Here is a 16,062-nt window from a genome sequence, read left to right as displayed (position 1 = left end):
CCAGCAAAAAAAATAAATAAATAAATAAAATCCAGTCCCAGAAGGCTTCACTGGGAAACTCTACCAGACAAAAAAGAACTTACACTAATCCTTCTCAAACTCTTCCAAACGATTGAAGAGGAGGGAACCCACCCAAAATCATTGTATTAAGCCATCATCACACTGAAATCAAAATCAGACAAAGACAGTACCAAAAAAATTATAGCCCGATATCTTTTTTTTTCTCTTTTTTTTATTTTTATTTTTTTCTTTACAATATTGTATTGGTTTTGCCATACATCAACATGCATCTGCCACGGGTGTACACGTGTTCCCCATCCTGAACCTCCCCCCCCACCTCAATCCCCATACCATCCCTCTCAGTCATCCCAGTGCACCAGCCCCAAGCTTCCTGTATTCTGCATCGAATCTGGACTGGCGGTTCATTTCTCATATGATAATATACATGTTTTAATGCCATTCTCTCAAATCATACCCCCCCTCCCCCGTCCCTCTCCCACAGAGTCCAAAAGACTGTTCTATACATCTGTGTCGCTTTTGCTGTCTCGCATCTTTTATGAATACAGATGAAAAATTTCTAAACAAAATATTAACAAGCCAAATTCAACAATATGCATAAAGGTCATAATTAAGTAAAGAGATATGCCATATAGGTGAATTATGACTTATTCTATTTTACCATTTTGCTTTTTAAATTTCAATGTGATTCCAATAAAATAAAACAGAATAATCAGAGTAAATCAATAATCCCATTCTGAAATTTATGTAGAAATATACAAGTTTAAAGAAACCTGGAAGAGGAACTAAAAAGCTGCTTGATGAAAGTGAACGAGGAGAGTGAAAAACTTGGCTTAAAGCTCAACATTCAGAAAACGAAGATCATGGCATATGGTCCCATCACTTCATGGGAAATAGATGGGGAAACAGTGGAAACAGTGTCAGACTTTCTTTTTTGGGGATCCAAAATCACTGCAGATGGTAATTGCAGCCATGAAATTAAAAGACATTCCTTGGAAGGAAAGTTATGATTGACCTAGATAGCATATTCAAAAGCACATTACTTTCCCAACAAAGGTCTGTCTAGTCAAGGCTATGGTTTTTCCAGTAGTCATGTATGGATGTGAGAGTTGAACTGTGAAGAAAGCTGAGTGCCAAAGAATTGATGCTTTTGAACTGTGGTATTGGAGAAGACTCTTGAGAGTCCCTTGGACTGCAAGGAGATCCAACCAGTCCATTCTGAAGGAGATCAGCCCTGGGATTTCTTTGGAAGTAATGATGCTAAAGCTGAAACTCCACTACTTTGGCCACCTCGTGCAAAGAGTTGACTCATTGGAAAAGACTCTGATGCTGGGAGTGATTGGGGGCAGGAAGAGAAGGGGACGACAGAGGATGAGATGGCTGGATGGCATCACCTACTCGATGGATGTGAGTCTGAGTGAACTCCGGCAGTTGGTGATGGACAGGGAGGCCTGGCATGCTGCAATTCATGGGGTTACAAAGAGTAGGACAGACTGAGCGACTGAACTGAACTGAACTGGAATACATTCAAAAATCTTTTATGACCACAATAAAATCAACCATAGAAACAAGAAAAAAAAAAAATATGGAGACTTAACAACATGTTACTGAAAAACCAAGGGTCACGCAAGGGTCACACAAGCGTCACAAAGATGGTTCAACATGCACAAATCAATTCATGTGATACACCACATCAAAAAAAGAAAAAATAGAAAGCATTCAATTATCTCAGTAGATGAAAAGGTATTTGATTAAATATCCATGCATTATAAAAACTCAAAGTTGGTATGTAGAAAACATATCTTAACATAATAAAAGCTATTTATGACAACCCACAGGCAACATAGCACTCAATGTTGAAAAGCTGAAAACCTTCTTGCTAAAATCTGAAACAAGATAAAGATGCCCACTCTCATCACTTCTATTCAACACAGTTTGGGATATCCTAGTCATAAGAAATCAGATAAGAAAGGGAAATAAAACATATCCAAATTGGAAAAGAAAAGGTAAAATTATTATTACATGCCAGCAATATAATAAATATATAGAAAACCCTAAAGACTCACAAAAACTATTAGAACTGATAAATTCAGCAAAACCAGTAGGATACAAGATTAAAATACAGATATTTGTTGAATTTCTTTATTATTAACTATATATCTATATCTATATCTATCTATCTATATATATATCTGTAGATATAGATATAGATATAGATATATGGAGAAGGCAATGGCACCCCACTCCAGTACTCTTGCCTGGAAAATCCCATGGGCAGAGAAGCCTGGTGGGCTACAATCCATGGGGTTGCAAAAAGTCAGACACGACTGAGTGACTTCACTTTCACTTTTCACTTTCATGCATTGGAGAAGGAAGTGGCAACACACTCCAGTGTTCTTGCCTGGAGAATCCCAGGGACGGGGGAGCCTGGTGGGTTGCCTCCTATGGTGTCGCACAGAGTTGGACACGACTGAAGTGACGTAGCAGCATATATATCAGAAAATGAAAGTAAAAGCAAAACAATTTTTTTTTCCTAAAACTGAATTAAAGAAAAAAAAAAAAAAACAAAACTTACAAATACACCAGACCATGGAGGTGAAACACTTATATGCTAAAAACTATAGCACACTAAGAAAAGAAATTGAAAATGATTGAAAGAAATGGAAAGATAGTCCATGCTCTGGGATTGGAAGAATTAATATTGTTAAAATGGCCATTTTACTCAAAGCAATCTACTGATTTAATGTGAATTCCTATCAAATTACTCATGATATATATTTTTTCACATTCACCTGTTTATTTGTGTGTTTTTTTGTTTTTTTTTTTCCTCTTTTTTATTTTATTTTTTAACTTTACAATATTGTATTGGTTTTGCAATATATCAACATGAATCTGCCACAGGTATACACGTATTCCCCATCCTGAACCCTCCTCCCTCCTCCCTCCCTGTACCAAATGTGGAAATAGACTTTTAACAAATTACGCTATTTATTATAAATAGCAAACCAATTGGTCATGCATAAGAAAAAAAAAATGAACCTTAAAGATTACCATACACTACAGAAATACTAACTCAAAATGAGTCAGAGACCTAGAGACACATATGTTATAGATAACTTTGTAGAAAACCTACAAGATTTTTTTGAGTTGGAGTTAAATCAATGATCAATTATATATATATATATATATATATATATATATATATATATGACACAATAAAAACTTTAGGAAAAATTAAAAATTCAGTTCAGTTCAGTTCAGTCACTCAGTCATGTCCGATTCTTTGTGACCCCATGAATTGCAGCATGCCAGGCCTCCCTGTCCATCACCATCTCCTGGAGTTCACTCAAACTCACGTCCATCAAGTCGGTGATGCCATCCAGCCATCTCATCCTCTGTCATCCCCTTCTCCTCCTGCCCCCAACCCCTCCCAGCATCAGAGTCTTTTCCAATGAGTCAACTCTTCGAAATGGGGGTAAATTCTTCATATATATATACAAGTTTATGTATACACAATGGTACATATTTTAAGTTTAAATTTTACAAAAATGAAATTTTATATATAATTATATATAATTATATGTAAATTAATTATTTATTCATATATCTATATATACACAAAAAGCATAAATATTACAAAACAGTTGTATGTAAGCTGTGTAAAGAAGAGATTAGTAATAAGAAACCCATAATCCTTAATTTTGCATTATGTGAATAATTTGATCATAAGCTCTACAAAGTAAGATAAACAATGTCCAATAATAACATAAAAATTTTAAAAATACCCTCACCATCATTAATCGTCAGAGCATGCATGTTAAAATCACAATAATTTGCCACCACATAGCACCTAAAAAGACTAAAAGGAAAATAACTCATTAAACCAAGTGGCAAGCACATATATGCTAAGTCACTTCAGTCGTGTCTGACTCTGTGCGACCCCATAGATGGCAGCCCATCAAGCTCCCCCGTCCCTGGGATTCTCCAGGCAAGAACACTGGAGTGGGTTGCCATTTCCTTCTCCAATTCATGAAAGCAAAAGGTGAAAGTGAAGTTGCTCAGTCATGTTCAACTTAGCGACCCCATGGACTGCAGCCTACCAGGCTCCTCCATCCATGGGATTTTCCAGGCAAGAGAATTGGAGTGGGGTGCCATTGCCTTAGAACAACTGGAAATCTCTTCCTGTGTTTTTTATATTTCTCCACCTTTATAATACTGCCTAGCATTCCATGCAAACCAAGCTTTGAGTCCCAGAGATAACTAATTGGGAGCTTCCTAGAATTTCTGTCTACTTCTATAACCCACTGATGATTAGTTTTAAAGTCAGATACTTTAAAATGGCTGCCGTCAATTTTATGCCCTTACTGATCTGGCTCTCAAGCAATCAATAGTAGTTTTCCCATAAAATATTTGATATTGAGAAGAAAAACAAAGTTCTTTCTCTGACATAATTGAATAACAAAACTACATCACTCATTCCCACACTGGAATTGTGTGTGTGTATGGGCTCAGTCATGTCTGACTCTTTTCAACCCCATGGACTATATTCAGCCAGGCTTTTTTCTCCATGAAAATTTCCAGGTAAGAATACAGGAGTGGATGTTATTCCCTACTGCAGGCGATCTTCTGACCCAGGGATCAAATCCATGTCTCGTGTCTCTTGCATTTGCAGGTGGATTTTTGAGAAGCCTCACAATGTAATTATGCCACCTTGTTATTAGGTTGGTACAAATGTAATTGAGGTTTCAGACTGTGAATTTCTAATCATGATAACTAGGTTCAAATATATCTTCATTAATCAAAATAAAAATCATTAAAATCAACACATTTTTGCCAATGGGAAATAAGTTTCTTTAACCCTTTAGAGTAAAAATTTGTACTTCAGCCTTCAAGAAACTTGGAAAGCATTTTCTGTCTCCGTCTTGTGGAAGCATTTGTCCTGAAAAATGTTGTTGAGATACTTGAAGAAGTGGTAGTAGGGTGACAAAAGGTCAGGGTAATATGGCAGATGGGACAAAACTTCATAGCCCAATTCATTCAACTTTAGAAGCATTGATTGTCGTTGAGAAAGTCTGGACCCATTCTGTTGAAAAGTGCTGCTGGAGAGTTGCAATTTTCTGTGTCTCTCATAGATTTGCTGAGCATATCTTTCAGATGTAATGGTTTTGCCAGGATCCAGAAAGCTGTAATGGATCAGACTGGCATCAGACCACGAAACAGTGGCCATGACCTTTTTTCTGGTGCAAGTTTGGTTCTGGGAAGTACTTTGGAACTTCTTGTGGGTCCAACCACTGAACTGATGGTTGCTGGTTGCCATAAAATCCACTTTTCCTTGCACATCACAATCTAACTGAGAAATGATTTATTGTTTCATAGAATAAATGACAACACTTCAAAATGATGGTTTGTTTTTGATCTGTGGTTAGCTCATGAGGCTCCCACATATAGAGTTTTTCACCTTTCCAATTTGGTTCAAATGCCCAATGAAGATAGAATGGTTGATGCTGAATTGTTTGGCAGCTTCTTGTGTGGTTAGCTGTAAGAGATCAGCTTTAATGATCCTCTCAGTTGGTCATTGTCAACTTCCAATAGCCAGCCACGGTGCTTCTCATCTTCAAGGGCCTTATCTCCTTTCTGAAGCTTCTTGATCCACTAGTGCACTGTCTGTTCCTTAGCAGTTCCTGGGCCAATTGTGTTGTTCATGTTGCGAGTTGCCTCAGCTGCTTTATGACCCATTTTAAACTCAAATAAGAAAATCACTCTAATTTGCTTTTTTTCAAACATAATTTCCCTAGTCTAAAATAAACATAAAATAAACAGCAAATAATGTCATTAACAACAAAAAATTAAAGTGAAAAATGTTTTAAAATGATGTAAAACATAACTGTATTTATTTAAGAATTCATTCCAATATCAAAGGGCAAATAAAAACTACAATTAGTTGTGTGCTAATCTAATATTCATATGAATTTAGCTTTCTTAGAAACACATAAACACATGTTCAAATAGAATCTTACATGTTCAGGCATGAACAATCTTACAAATACAATCTTACATTGTACACAATGTAAGAATACATTAATGAGACAACTCCTTAATACAATCCCCCACTCAAATTTAAGAGTTTTTCAAAGGTGTCTCTTCAGAATACCTGTTTTTAAAACAAAACTTTTCTATCAAAGAAAATAATTAATCCCTGGGAAAGAAAGTTGCAGCTACAAGACAAAGTCCTTTAGCCTTGTAGCAATTTCTTTAAATATTCATGTAATGCAAGGTGAAAATTGTGTGTGTGTGTGTGTGTGTGTGTGTGTGTGTGTGTGTGTGTGTGAATCTCCAGAACAAGAGTCACCATGGGTAGAATGATACATTCAAATGTTTTTCCACCACACCTTTTGCCTCTTGATTACAGAACCAGAGCTGTCTAAAGAAGACCATGCCTCTACAGTGGTTCAACTGAATCCATTCCAAGCTCAAATTCTAAATTTTGAATAGAAACATTTTGAGGCTTTGGGCTACAAAGAAATAATTAGACTTTTAAAAACAAAACAAAACTTGCTTGCTGACTACTGCCTTGATACTGAATTATCTGAATCGTCTCTTTCCAAGTGTGGCATATCTTTCATATTCAAAGAAGAGGTCATATTCAAGAAGAGGTCAGTTTGAGGATGGTATTGTTTCTGAATACTCTCAACTCTCATTAAGATCAAACCAGGGCTGTGTGACAACCTAGATGAGTGGGGTGGGATAGGAGATGGGAGGTAGGTTCATGAGGGAGGGGATATATATATATATACCTATGCCTGATCCATGTTGATATAGGGTGGAAAGCAACACAATATTGTAATTTTTATTCAATTAAAAATGAATACATTAAGGAAAATGTTAATTTAATATTGAAGCAAGCTTTTCTATAATCTAAATCTAAAGCTTATTAACAATCGTTAACTTTCTATATAATCATTGTTTCAATACTTTTCAAAGAGAGCAGTTAATCCTTACCCCAAATCTTTTTAGAGCTTCCCTGGTGGCTCAGATGGTAAAGCGTCTGCTGCAATGAGGGAGACCCGGGTTTGATTCCTGGGTCGGAAGATGCCCTGGAGAAGGAAATGGCAATCCACTCCAGCACTCTTCCTTGGAAAATCCCATGGACGGAGGAGCCTGATAGGCTACAGTCCATGGGGTCGCAAAGAGTCGGACACGACTGAGCGACTTCACTTTCACTTTCCAAATCTTTTTTGATAAATACCATTAACATTCTTTGAAATAAATTTTAGGCTCATTGAAATTAAGAAAATGAAAGGGCCCAGTTTTCCTATTCCAAAACCAGGCTTTTACAGTGAGACAACTCCTTTAGTAATCAATCACAACTAATAATAAGAATGAAGACAAAATTCAAATATACATTTTGATATTTGGCAAAACTAATACAATTATGTAAAGTTTAAAATAAAATAAAATAAAAAAAAAACAAATATACAGTAGGTACATCAATATAATTATTAAATAAATAGATCAACAACTGTTTAGTTCAGGCATGAATGTGAAGCACTTTGCTATGATCAACCACTAAGGATGATATGACTCTGTTTGTCCTCACTAAAAGTAAAATTAGACATGACTCTTCCTGAACTTAATGTACAGTTAAATGTTTCTCTGCCTTACTAATCAAATGTTAATTCACTTTCTAAATGTATACACAGTCACAAAAATAGATAAAATATCTGTATAGACTTACATTACAGTGATGGTTATGTTCATATGTTTCCTCATTCAATTATTATAAAAACTGCTAACTATATAATATTATTTTCTCTTTATAGATGAGAAAGCAAAACTTTAAAGTGCCAAGAAATATATCCTAGGTAAAATAAATTTAAAGTGAAAAAACTAGGATTCTAGTTTGATCTTTCTGACTCTTAAACAAATATACTTACTCACAAGTTGCTTTTAACAACTTTCAGAACAGTCTGATGGACCATGCTCTGTAGCAGAATTAGAGAAGGAAAAGCTATGTCTGAGAGAAAGATCAAGGTCAAAACACTTTCAAAGATGCAATACCACATTCTATTTGAAATTTGGAAGTACAAACATGGTATTGTTTGAGCTTGGTTTAAGATTGGTAAAGGATTATTACAAGGTTGTATATTGTCACCTTGCTTGTTTAACTTCTGCACAGTGTATATCATATGAAATGCCAGGATGGATGAATCACAAACTGGAATCAAAAATGGCAAGAGAAATATCAATAACCTCAGATACGTAGATGATAGCACTCTAATGGCAGAAAGTTTAGAGGAATTAAAGAGCCTCTTGATGAGGGTGAAAGAGGAGAGTAAAATAACTAACTTGAAAAATCAACATTTTAAAACCTAAGACCATAACATCTGGTTCCAACACTTTATGGCAAATAGAAGGGGGGTGGAGAATTTGAAGCAGTGACAGATTTCATTCTCTTGGGCTCCATAATCACTTCAGATGATGACTGTAGCCATGAATTTAAAAGACAGTTACTCCTTGAAAGGAAAGCTCTGGCAAACCAAAAAAAAGAGAGCGTATTAAAAAACAGAGACATCATTTTGCCAACAACGATCCAATAGTTAAAACTATTGTTCTTCCAGTAGTCATGTACAGATGTAAGAGCTGGACCATAAACAAGGCAAGCACCAAAGAACTGATGTCTTCAAATTGTGGTGCTGGAGAAGACTCTTGAGAGTCCCTAGGACTGCAAAGAAGATCAAACTGGTCAATTCTAAATGAAATCAACGCCAAATATTCATTGGAAGGATTAATGCTGAAGATCCAATACTTTGGCCATCTGATGCAAAGAGCCAACTCATTGGAAAAGACCCTGATGCTGGGAAAGATCGAAAGTAAAAGGAAAAGATAGCAGGCAGCAAAGGATGAGATGGTTAAATGGCATCACCGACTCAGTGAACATGACTTAGAACAAACTCTGGTAGACAGAGAAGGATAGGGGAGCCTGACATGCTGAATTCTATGAGCTAGCAAAGATCTGGACATGACTTAGCAACTGAGCAATAAAAACAGCAAGAGTAAGGAAGTTTAATAAATTCAAGGTTGCCTTAATAATTTTTCAAGTAATATAAATAATCATAACATGAAATACATGGAGAATAAGAACAGCATGATGCCATTTGTTCTCCTAGGACTCACACAGATTCCAAAGATTAAGAAAATCATATTTGTTGTGCGTTAGGTCATCTACATCATCTCTGTGGTCGGAAATGTGCTCATGGTGGTCACCATCACTGCCAGATCATTACAAGAGTTCCCCATGTACTTTTCCCTGGGCCATTTCTCTCTCTTTATCTCTCTCTCTCTCTCTCTCTCTTTTAATGTTTGCTATTCCTCTGTGAATACCCCTATATTGATTATAGTCTCAATCAATGAAAAAAAAAAAAAGGCCATCTTATTCAAAGGATTCATGACCCAAATCTTTTCAGAACATTTACTCAGAGATGCTGAGATCATCCTGCTTAGTGTGATAGCCTATGTCTGATATGTGGCCATCTGTAAGCTCTTGTACTAATCAACCATCATGGACTGGTGGGCATGTGGACCGCTACTGACAGTGGTGTGCATGGGAGGTTTTCTTCATGCAACCTCTTACTTTTCTGATTACTCTTCTGTGGTCCCAATGTCATAGATCAGTTTTTGTGTGATCGGAGTCCTTGCTTAATTTTGCCTGCACAGACACACTCTAGGATTACTTGTCTCTGCCAAAAGTGGATTCACCTGTCTGCTAAACTTCCTTCTCCTCATGGTCTCTAATGAGGTCATCCTGTCCACCCTATGACCCGCCACCTAGAGTCAAGGCACAAGGCACTCTCCACTGTTTCTCTCATATCACAGTGGTTGTTTTCTTCTTTGTGCATTGTATATTCATGTACGTGAGACCTGAAACTACTTTATAAATTCATAAAAATATATATTTATATATAAAATTTATTACTAAGTTCTAATAATTTTGCATAAATAGCTGCTCATTTTTATATATCACAATGGTAATTAATGGTAGTATATTGGTATTTCAATACTTAACTAGGTTACAAAAGAAATTAGTCACTGAACCTCCAAAGGGTAAATAAAAAAGAGATTGTTTCAAGTTTTCAAATTCTTGCAGCCTTCATAACTTATTGGCATTGCTCATACCACCACCTTAGGATGCTAACCCAACAGAATGAGTTATGACTCAAACAAAAGGGCACTTTAATGTCAGGCAGGATCTTCAACTTATTAAAAAAAAAAAAGTTCTACTCCATAAAGCACTTGCCTGCTTGCTATCATTGGATAGGAGGTCAGTGTGATTGTTGAGTGTGAAAGGATGAAGACTGAGCTCTTGTGGTGCCATGGAACATGCAGGATGCAGTGCACAAAGCTGCACCCATCAGGATGAAGACTGAACTCCTGTGGTGTCATGGAGCATGCAGAACGTAGCACACAAAGCTGCATCCATCAGAGCCCCTTCACTGACTTAGTGTCCCCATGCTCCAGCTGCTGTAGCTCTGGGCTTCTAACAGCTCACAGCCCCACCCTGCTCTGGACAAACTAATCTGAGAAAATGAAAGCTGTCTCATCTGTGTCGTTATGCTCACCATCCCAGGGCCCATCAGGGAGCAATGGCTGACTTAATGGAGCAAAAAGAGCTGATCTTCTTATCTTAGGTTGGAGCCAGTTCTGTTGTACTCTGAATACTTCAGAGCTCCTGTGGCTCCAGGCTGAAGTCAGACCTTAGTAAGGACAACATCCTTCTTCCCCCTACTATTGTCAGGTGCTCTCAACTCTTTCTCTACATTTCATCAGAACTATGAAGGAAAGTTATGACCAACCTAGATAGCATATTCAAAAGCAGAGACATTACTTTGCTGACAAAGGTTCGTCTAGTCAAGGCTATGGTTTTTCCTGTGGTCATGTATGGATGTGAGAGTTGGACTGTGAAGAAGGCTGAGCACTGAAGAATTGATGCTTTTGAACTGTGGTGTTGGAGAAGACTCTTGGGAGTCCCTTGGACTGCAAGGAGATCCAACCAGTCCATTCTGAAGGAGATCAGCCCTGGGATTTCTTTGGAAGGAATGAGGCTTAAGCTGAAACTCCAGTACTTTGGCCACCTCATGTGAAGAGTTGACTCATTGGAAAAGACTCTGATGCTGGGAGGGATTGGGGGCAAGAGGAGAAGGGGATGACAGAGGATGAGATGGCTGGATGGCATCACTGACTCAATGGACGTAAGCCTCGGTGAACCCCAGGAGTTGGTGATGGACAGGGAGGCATGGCATGCTGCGATTCATGGAGTCGGAAAGAGTCAGACACGACTGAGTGACTGATTTGATCTGATTTGATGAGAAATAAATATTGAAGAGAAATTTTTGTGTAGCTCCATTGTTTTGCCCTTTCTTGGACATCATGTACGTGAAATCACAGAATATGTGGTCTTACCACATTGGCTTATTTGACTTCACAATATGCATTCAGATGCCCTCCATGTCTTCTCATAGCTTGGTAGGTCATTTATTTTTAGCACTGAATAATATTCCATTGTCTTGATGTATAATAGTTTATACATTCACCCATGAAAAGACATATTAGCTGCATTCAAGATTTGGTACTTATAAGTAAACTTGTTTGGTGGCTCAGACAGTAAAGGATCTGCCTGCAATGCAGGAGACCCGGGTTCAGTCCCTGAGTCAGGAAGATCCCCTGGAGAAGGGAATGGCAATCCATTCCAGTATTCTTTCCTGGAAGAATTCCATGGACAGAGGAATTTGCCGGCTACAGTCTATGGGGGTAGCAAAGAGTCGGAAACGACTGAGCGACTAACTCTTCATACACTTGCAATAAACAGTCATGTTTAGCCTAGTTAATATTTGGGGTTTTTTATTTGTTTGCTTGTTTGGTTTTTTTTTTTTTTTTTTTGGTCTTTAGACCATATTTTATTTGTCCTTTTCTAGTCCCCTTCCCCGTATGTAGCAGGAAACTTCTGAATCCAGTAACTACTTATTTACTTATCTATTTTAGGCATATAGATGTTTGGTAATACATACAATTTATTATTCAGTTTATTAAGTTTTATGGGAAATGTTTTATATTCTGATCAATAAGTGCAATGGTAGTCACTGTTTTTTTCAGCATTCTGAATGAGTGAATCTTTCTCTGTGCTCAGTTGTTAATATTAATTTTTAAACGTGACCTCAGGAGTACAGATCACCTTGATCTCAAGCTCAGTCGCTCATCTGTTTCTGACTCTGCAACCCCATAGACTGTAGCCCACCAGGCTCCTCTGTCCATTGAAATATCCCCGCAAGAATAATGGGGTGGGTTGTCATTTCCTACTCCAGGGTATCTTCCTGACTCAGGGATGGAACCCACATCTCTTTTGTCTCTTGCTTTGGCTGGTGGATTCTGTACCACTGTACTACTTGGGGAGCCCAAGTTATATTTAAGCTATGGGTCCTAAAGCATATGGGTAGGGCTATCCTAGTCAGAGGAAATAGAAGAACAGAAGAATAGAGTTAAAAGATTTAAGGTAAGTTTAGAGAATGTAAGTTGAATAAATGCATGATAATCAGCTGCCTTGAAAGTTACTCTCTGCATATACTTAGGTGTCACAGGCAGTCATATCTAGAACATATATTTGGAAAAGTAGTACTAGTAAAGAGTATGGAATAAATCCCTTGGGAAAGAACTATAGACAGAGTAGGCAGCTTATCTGTTTTTATAGACAAAGATTTCATTAGGATTAATTATTTTTAAAAATCTAAGGTGTTTGGAAATGCCCAGATAATTCTTTCCTGCAGACTCTTCTCCTTTTCCATGGAGAGATGCTTTTCTTTAATTTCAGTCACGAAGAGTCAAGTACGACTGAGCGACTTCACTTTCACTTTTCACTTTCATGAATTGGAGAAGGAAATGACTACCCACTCCAGTATTCTTGCCTGGAGAATCCCAGGGACAGGGAGCCTGATGGGCTGCCATCTATGGGGTCGCACAGAGTTGGACATGACTGAATCAACTTAGCAGCAGCAACACAAAGAAAAACCATCAACATAAACTTCAACATCAACATAAAGTCTCTAGTAAAATGGTCTTGAAAGTTCCACAGAAACAAACAAAATGGAAATTTCTGGAATATGAAAGATCACATGATTCTACATACAATGTTTTATTAAATCTATACTGCCTTTGATTTTAAAGATATTAATATGTGTTAAAAAGTCATCTTAGAATTGATAAGTAGTATTTCATTTAAAAATCATCTTTAATAAAAACAAGGGGTATATATCAGATTGTTTCATACTTATTCATTGAAATAAAAATTTTATGATTGGCCTCCTATGTGAGAGGTCTTCTTTGGTGGCTCGGAGGTTAAAGCATCTGTCTGCAATGTGGGAGACCCAGATTCGATCCCTGGGTGGGGAAGATCCCCTAGAGAAGGAAACGACAACCCGCTCCAGTAGTCTTGTCTGGAGAATCCCATGGATGGAGGAGCCTTGTGGGTTACAGTCCACAAGGTTGCAAAAAGTCGGACACGACTGAGAGACTTCACTTTAACTTTCGTTCACTTCTGGATGAAAGCATCCAAACAAAGCAAATTGAGGGAAGAATTATAAAGAAAGCAGAAAAGCACCAAATACCAGTTTCTAGTAGCCAAATGCCTTGCAAAATTTCACAAGTATTAAAAGAAAGAAAATGCTAGTTGCTCAGTCATGTCCAATTTTTTGCCACCCCTTGGACTATAGCCCACCAGGCTCCTCTGTCCATGGAATTCTTCAGGCAAGAATACTGAAGTGGGTTTCTATTCCCTTCTCCAGGGGATCTTCCATACCCAGGGATCAAACCCAGGTCTCCCACAATGCAGTCATATTCTTTACCATCTGAGCCACCAGGGAAGCTCTTAATATTACGTTTTATGAACTATAATATTATCTCATTTTAAAGCAATGGCACCCCACTCCAGTACTCTTGCCTGGAAAATCCCATGGACAAAGGAGCCTGGTGGGCTGCAGTCCATGGGGTTGCTAAGAGTCAGACATGACTAAGCGACTTCACTTTCACTTTTCACTTTCACACATTGGAGAAGGAAATGGCAACCCAATCCAGTGTTCTTGCCTGGAGAATCCCAGGGAAGGGGGAGCCTGGTGGGCTGCTGTCTATGGGGTTGCATAGAGTCGGACATGACTGAAGTGACTTAGCAGCAGCATAGATATTTTCAAAATGAAAACAATATAATTAAAACAAATTTCTAAGACAAAGGCATAAAAACTTACAGAGTCAGTAGTTACCCATGTCTCCTTGATCCCATAGCCTATTATTATAACACCATATTTTTCTTTCAATGTGGTGTGACCTCTGAGATTAGCTTGTTACAATCAAATAATTTTCTAATGCACGGATCAACAGGTTAGATTTTATTCCAAGGAAAATAAGGTTTAACAGCAATTTTGCAGAGGGCTGTTATATGACAGGAGATGTGCTTTAGAATAGTTCTTATATTAAAATGTCTCAAATCCAAGTGGTCACACCCAGAACTAGCTGGATCCCTAAAAGAGCAGACCGTGATCTGAATCATAGCAACATACTTGTTTGACTCATAAAATGTCAGGGGTCATTGAGTCCAACTCCTCAAAGAAAGCTAATATGTTTCAATAATGTTTCAATGGATACATGTCCTCAGGACATCAAGTACATCACCCTATTTACTTTAAATCTAAATGTATCACTTTAGACCATACTTTCCTCATGGTGATTTTTGTTTCCATGTTTCTCAGGGTGTAGATGAGAAGGTTCAGCATGGGAGCAATCACAGTGTAAAACACAGAGATTTCCTTATCCTTGTCCTCTCTCTCTTCAGATAGAATATAAATGTAGATACAGGGCACAAAGAATAACAGTACAACTGTTATGTGAGAACTACAAGGAGAGAGAGCTTTCCTTCACCCTGGAGAGGAATGTGTTCTAAGATTATATAATATGACTATGTAAGAAGCTACTAGGACAAGAAAAATGGCAACAGCTACCATCCCTGAATTTGCAATCACTAGGATACTCACAACAAGAATGTCTTTGCACACCAGTTTCAAAAGAGGCTTCACATCACACATGTAGTGATCTATCTGATTAGGACCATAAAAAGGTAACTAGAGTACCATGAGAAGTAAAGCAATAGAATGCCAAAAACCCACAGCCCAGGCCAGGATGATCAACATGTCATACCTCTGTTCATGATGACCATGTAGTGCAGGGGCTTGACAATGACGATGTAGCGGTCAAAAGCCATTGGCACCAAGATGAATATTTCCACGCCTGCCAGCAAGTGGGCAGTGAAGAGCTGAGTCATATAGTTGTTATAGGAAATGTTTCAATAGTTGTTATAGGAAATATTTCTTCGTGCTGTAGCTAGGTCCCTGATTAGCCTGGGGACCACCGTGGATGAGGGAGAGGTGACAGAGAAGGTAGTACATCAGTTGTTGCATTAGATGGTTGCAGGTGATGGTGAGCAAGATGGTAAAATTCCCCATTAAGACAGCCAGGTAACAGAGAAGGAACAAGAAGAAGAAAAGTAACTCTATTTTCTTATTTCCCCACAACCCTATAGATTCTGTGACATTGTTCTGATTTTCCATGAAGCTGAGCTGAGTTCAGAATACACAACATAAATTCAGTTCATCTGAAATGAAACAGAACATGATACATATTTAAGAGCATTTTAAAACTTTGTGTTAATTATGCAATGAAAAAAGATGTTGTTCATAGAGGATTTACTACAGACGGTCTATATTTTTTGTTGTTTTTAGATCATGGACATCATATTTCAAATGATATTTTAAAAGAATATGTATATAAATCTGGATCATTTGTAAATATTTTGCAGGGATTTAACTCATAACCAACTAACAGGTAGTTTCTGATAGTCATTTTGCATATTGGAAAACAAGTATTGGAGGATTCAGTTAATTACACCAAATAATTACGATATTAAATTAAAGTCAAGCCAAGATGAACCTGACTCTGATACCAGACTTCATG

The 16,062-nt window shown here is 37.6% G+C and overlaps 1 pseudogene; it reads right to left on the bottom strand.

The window, feature by feature from the left end:
* Positions 1 to 14,732: 14,732 nt before the first annotated feature.
* LOC102389302 lies at positions 14,733 to 15,659 on the bottom strand (annotated as a pseudogene).
* Positions 15,660 to 16,062: the final 403 nt, after the last annotated feature.

This window comes from Bubalus bubalis, chromosome 4 (assembly GCF_019923935.1).
Source record: "Bubalus bubalis isolate 160015118507 breed Murrah chromosome 4, NDDB_SH_1, whole genome shotgun sequence".
Lineage (NCBI taxonomy): Eukaryota > Metazoa > Chordata > Mammalia > Artiodactyla > Bovidae > Bubalus > Bubalus bubalis.
Note: the sequence above shows the minus strand (reverse complement) of the source record. Positions and strands in the feature narration are given on the sequence as shown.